The sequence below is a fragment of the Lygodium microphyllum genome, chromosome 14 (assembly GCF_053477565.2).
Source record: "Lygodium microphyllum isolate KBCC chromosome 14, Lygodium_microphyllum_v1.1.10, whole genome shotgun sequence".
NCBI classification, from domain to species: domain Eukaryota; kingdom Viridiplantae; phylum Streptophyta; class Polypodiopsida; order Schizaeales; family Lygodiaceae; genus Lygodium; species Lygodium microphyllum.
Window position 1 is genome coordinate 108981120 of NC_141148.1, and position 6000 is coordinate 108987119.

The 6000-nt window shown below is 44.8% G+C and overlaps 1 protein-coding gene across 3 annotated transcripts in view; it reads right to left on the reverse strand.

Moving 5' to 3' along the window:
- Positions 1-5264, reverse strand: part of LOC148025970 (putative sugar phosphate/phosphate translocator At3g17430) — a 28042-nt gene extending 22778 nt beyond the window's left edge. For all 3 annotated transcript variants that reach the window (XR_015693171.1, XM_087693210.1, XM_087693211.1), the window contains exon 1: positions 4898-5264. The gene's annotated coding sequence lies outside the window, so the exon portion shown is untranslated. The remainder of the gene's footprint in view (positions 1-4897) is intronic.
- Between the last annotated feature and the right edge of the window lie 736 nt (positions 5265-6000).

Sequence of the window (6000 nt, forward strand, 5' to 3'; positions counted from 1 at the left end):
CATCCCTGACTGTTGGCCACTCCTCCCTATTTGCTAACCGCTCATCCTGGTTTGTTGCATGCTACGTTTGCAGTTAGCAGCTCACTTCTAACCCTTCCACTACCCTCCCACCCCTTGAGGCGAACATTGCAATTCGTGCTTCACACTGCCCTCACATCCCTTGAGGCGGACATTGCAATTCGTGGTTCGTGGCTGACCTCTTCCACCTCTGCCTTCTTTAACAAGGCACACTAGTATCCATGGCTTCTTTACCAACAGATGACCAATCTATTGGGTGCTCCTATTGTGGCATCACCGTACACACCACCGATGCTTGCGACTTCGACCTTTGCTCCCCCCTTCCTGAAGTATATGCATCTCCCACCCGGCACTACTCGTGCCACCTCTCCTTTCTAGGCCACAAAGATCGTATTGCACTGGCTATCAAAGTACTATGCTCAAGGCAATAAGACGCATCCGATGTGCACTAAGTCCTTTCAAGCACATGAAGTATCGATTGGCGCTACGACCTCCTAGAGATCGTCACAGTGCCAGCAGCAATCTTCTCCCACCTATTTTCAAGTACAATGGCTACCAAGGCCCGCAATTCTGCAATCCACTCCATCGAGAGACAGTGATTGTTTGATATGGTCTCCTCGTCAGTCCGCTCCTTTGAGAGATAATGACTGCCCAACTCCTTCCTCTTCTTTGGCTTCCCAATCCGCTCCATTGAGAAGCAGCGATTGTTGCCCACTCATTGCTCAATCTGAGCCCCACCCTTCACCCTCGCCTACTCAAGTTTGAGAGGCCACCTCTAGGAGTTCTTTACCACCCTAGATACCTTCTTCGACATGACCAACGGCACTTCCTTCGTCCTCAGACATTTTGAAGTCTGTCATCCATGAGTTTTTGGATTCTCTATCTACCTCGAAGGGAGATTCAAAGGGGGAATGATCTTTCTTTGCCCTCTAAGGGAGCATCTACATCTATTACGACTTCAGAGGAGGCTCCTGTTTCTCCAGTTTCAAAGGGGATCCCCGCTCACCGCTCAGTCCTTCGGACACCCTGGCAAAGGGCTTTTACCTTTCACCTTCTTCTTCTACCCTTGGATGGGGTGGCTTCATTCCTACACTGATCTCACCTATTAATACCCAAGAGGGAGGTTCAGTCGCGACTTGGTGACGAGGCCTTCGTATTCCTTCTCGCATGGATGCACGAAGCTAGTGGCTTCTCTCCCCAGGTTGAGTTTCGAGTTCTCCAATTCACTCTGTCTATTGTTCCTTACTACAACTTACCTTTCGTGTGGAAATCTTGGATCTTAGGGATCCTCTACATCTTCTTCCTCCTCTTCTTCTTGTCTTGGTCCCTTGGTCAACATGGAGCCAACTCCCGAGATCGAGTATGGGCATATCCTTATGGTTCTCGATACCACACAAAGTTTGACATTCCTCCTATGCATTACATGATTTCATCATCTTTGTACTAGGGCGCTTGGACAAGTGAATAATTTTCCCTCGAGGGACATTATCCAAGAGCCACCTACTACATTAGCATTCTTCAACTTGTAGCATTGCATCTCCTCCTCGCTCTTCTCTTGTTCCCCTTTTTTGGACCTAAGAGGTGGTGTTGAGAAACCCTTCACTTGCAGTTTGCGTTTTGCGTTTTGCATTTAGGGTTTCACAATAGACAAGGTGCCCACGGTGGAGCACCGCTCCAACGCCCTCCCTCTGAGCGCCACCCTAGACAGTCTCTTGCCTATTTATAGATTGCCTTTATCACTCATTCTAAACGGCTGATTCATTTAGTCTGTCACCTCTTCTCTCCAACCTCTCCACTACCCTCACACCCCTTCAAGAGAACATTGTGGTTCACCTCGCTCTTCTCTTGTTCCCCTTTTTTGGACCTGAGAGGTGGTGTTGAGAAACCCTTCACTTGCAGTTTGCGTTTTGCGTTTTGCATTTAGGGTTTCACAATAGACAAGGTGCCCACGGTGGAGCACCGCTCCAACACCCTCCCTCTGAGCGCCACCCTAGACAGTCTCTTGCCTATTTATAGGTTGCCTTTATCACTCATTCTAAACGGCTGATTCATTTAGTCTGTCACCTCTTCTCTCCAACCTCTCCACTACCCTCACACCCCTTCAAGAGAACATTGTGGTTCATGGTTCGTGGTTGTCTTCATCATCTTCCTTGTGCTACAGCACCCTTGTTCCCTTGTATTACATTCACTCCATGATTTAGATCTTTATCATTCCATTCATCGAAGTTTATTTTCTCTTCTCTTCTCAGTGTTTGCTAAGTTCACTTTGTGTTCCTCCTCGCAAACCTTACTACCTCATTGGTATGTCGTCTTATAATAGAGAAGAGAGAGACAGCAAGATAGAAGAGAATGAAGTAATAATCTGCACTAAATCTTAATGAAAGGCGGAATACAATCGTGAATTGATCAATCCCTACATGCAATGCAAGGCGTCACTAATAAGGGCACCACATCATGTTGATGATGATGGCTACTAAAACCAACCTTCCTTCTCATATACAATGGTAATACTTGATTAAGCACTTAATTACAACAATAAATTAATGAGCATAAACTGAAATGCACACTTTACCTTAATAATCTTGGATAGTAGACACATGATTGGCTCAAAACCTAGTGCCCCTTTCAATATTTATTTAATTTTATTGGCTTATGAAATGAGTACAAGCTAAGATTCCACAATCTCCTTGGCTGATCTAAAAGCCTCCTGCTAAACCAGCTAATAGCAAACAATTCGGGCCAATTGCCCCTTGAATTTCACCCAAGACTTTCCCTAATGGAACCCCAATTGGCAAAATGCTATCCCAACTTCACAATGGATGGACTAGCATCTGAAATCCATGAATTTCCAATGCTAATTTCAGTGTACGATGCCTATAATGGCACATGTCCTGAGGTGGTTGCTAAACCCTAATTTTTACAAAAATTAAGGGTTTACAACAAAAATTCTCTTGTTGTCCGCCAAATCTAACTATGATCTTCTCCAAATGACTGAGATATGCTGAGATAATCTGCGAATGGACTAGAGAAGATGAGAGAATGCAAAAGAGAGAGAAATTCCCGATTTTCCACATGGGAAATGGCTGAAATTGACTGTTGCTTGCTCCAATCAGCCTGGATAGCTATCATCTACTATCAAGGAGTGCCCAGCTGCTGTCACCTACATTTGTAGGCATCATAAATGCTATCGCCTCCATCACTAGGTCTCCTTCAGCAATTGGCAACCTCCTAAATATCTCCACAGCAGCAAATTCTGATAAGTAGCTTCTTCTCCCTCTCTCTCTCATGCTGAAAAACCACTGAATCACTCAAACTAGGCCCAAAAACTTTTTTTCTCAATTACATGAATATTTCTACCAAGTGGCAACCTTCTAAACCTAGTTGTGTTAGTCTATCATCTCCTGGTTGTGAGCTTCTATCAAAGTTTGATGGAGACAAAGAAGCTCTCACAATTTTAGGTGCATTTTATTTATGTGTCAACTTCCTTTGTGCATTCCTTGGTTTGTTTTTGCTTTTCCCTATCTACCTCTACTTGCTAGACATTGACTCTACTATCCGGGATTTTTCTGTGGCCTTTTGGTATTTTTCCAATGCAACCAGCATTGAATGCCGGTCAGCCAGCATTTATTGAACCTACGAATGCACGTAAGCCAGTTATAGCCTGCCTCCCCCACTTGGCAGACACAAACTCTCCCCAATCTTCATTCTATCATATGCAGGTGCACACTCCAACACTCTGATCCTCAATGCTTGGTGCTGCCATCATCATCATCCTGATCTGGTGCCCTCACTAACACTATGGACTGGTGCCCTCACTAACACTATGGACTGTGTGCAGGGACTGATCAGTCCACCCCCTTTGTATCAGCATTCTTCTTCAGTCCGTGCAGTATTCGTTCTCTCTCTCTCTCTCTCTCTCTCTCTCTCTCCCCATATTTGTCTTCCATTGCACTCTCTCACATGGTATCATTGCCTAAGTGAGGACACAGTTTGGAGGTTTCTCACAGAGGAGTAGGTGATCTCTCACCAAGGAGCAGCATTTGCCTGAAAATATCTGTTTTTCTTTTCCAAGGAGTCAAATGTGCAAGCCCTCTGATGCAGAGATTCACATTTGTTTCAAAACATCCACTTTTCCCCCTTGAAATAGAATCAGCAGCATCCAGACAAGCACACCATCACCAATGGGTGCAAAAATCAACATGCATTTGCATCACAACCACTTGCCAACCGATGGATCAGTGGAATCAGTTAAAAGAGAAGCTACAGGTTCAGTTTGACATATGACCTTCGTACTATCAGCTACAGCAGTTGGGTGCACTCAATTTCAGCAGTCTAGTTACAGCTGACCAGACGCGGCAAAATGGGGGACAGTCTTTCCCTTTGCGTCATCATTTGAAAAGGGAGGAGCTATCCATGCCTAGACGATTTGTCCTTCAGTCAAAACTGCAGCAGACTACGAGATTAGCTCATAGCGTTGCCTACAAGGTATCAATCTACTGCACATGGGAGCTGCAGGATATGCACTCTACGACTCAGAAAGAATCAAGATCTGTTGACCAAGCTCTCTTGCATGCAAACCAACCAAAAAACACAGGCGCGCACGCTAAATAACAGAAAGCAAAAATGCATTCACGCTGAGAGGCAATTTAGCTCAAGCATTCAAAATAATTATTTGCTGGTTCTCAAAGAGACGAGGCTAGCAGTGTTGTCAGATATGAGATCGACCGATTTGCTGTTCTTCAAAATGTATGCAGAGTGTGCAAATGCATCATCACCATTGCAATGCTACAATGGCAGGGTGCAAAAACAACAGAAAGGATTTTTTAAAACTACATGATTTTGTACAGATTCGTATCAAGAGGCAGCTGTGTTCAAGAACCTGCGAAATTTCTACAGTGGAGAGATGGCGGAGGGCCGAGGAGAGAGCCAAGCAGAGGCTGCGAGCAAGAATCGGCAGCATCCATCCATGGAGAGGCGTTTCCCATGCGAAGCTTCAGTGGTCGATAATGGATATTCCGCTCCACTTCTGCGACTCTACCAGAAAATGAGAGGCATGCGCACCATGGCGTGCTGCGGCGATGTAAAAGGGAACGCAGAATGCCAACAGCGACGACACAGGAGAGAGAGAGAGAGAGAGTGTGTGTGTGTGTGTGTGTGTGTGTGTGCGTGCGCGCGCGCGCGTGTGAGGGTGTGAGTGAGAGAGAGGCAGAGATCTCCCTTACTGTCTGTCCTCTTCCCTGATTTGTTTCTTTCCACGGGTTGAGTCTTGAGAAGCAAAGGTAATGATAGCAACATTTAAATGTAGGACCGTTCACACCAATGCCCCCAAAGAACATGTTTACTCCCAAAACCAAGGTTTAAAGCGTCTTCAGATCAGGTCTAATATCTGGTGATTTCTGCTATCTTCTTTGTGAAAGACTATGATGGTAAATTGAGGAAAACTTTCACATGATTTTGAATCTCGAAGGAAAATCTTTGCCATGGACGACAATTTCCAATTTGGATGGCCACAAATTTTGGCCCATTAGATTCAACAACTCCTACTCCATGATGTTCAAACATGTTATGTATGTTGCTATGGGTTTTTACTATGTCTTATCAGTTTTTGACATGAATAGATAGTGAATGATGCCTCAAGAGATGTGGGGCATAGGGTTTGGATTCATATACTCAAATAGCTCAGCCCACACTTAAACCACTATGCCATGACCCCGTTGGTTGTCTTATCAATTTTTTATTTGATATCATGCATCCTTTTAGCACATTTACCGAGGATTTACTGCCTCGACATGATGTAGGTAAGAGGATGTGAAGATGTCCATGTTGTAGCAAGCCTGAAAATTTCTAGTGTAACATGTTGTGCAAGATGTTGGACATAGACACTCATGTAAAGTTGCTCTTACAACCATGTCACACCTTGTGGTGCCATGCAAAGAGAGGAATTGCCCAAAACCTACAAATCTGTAGTCACACCATAGTGGT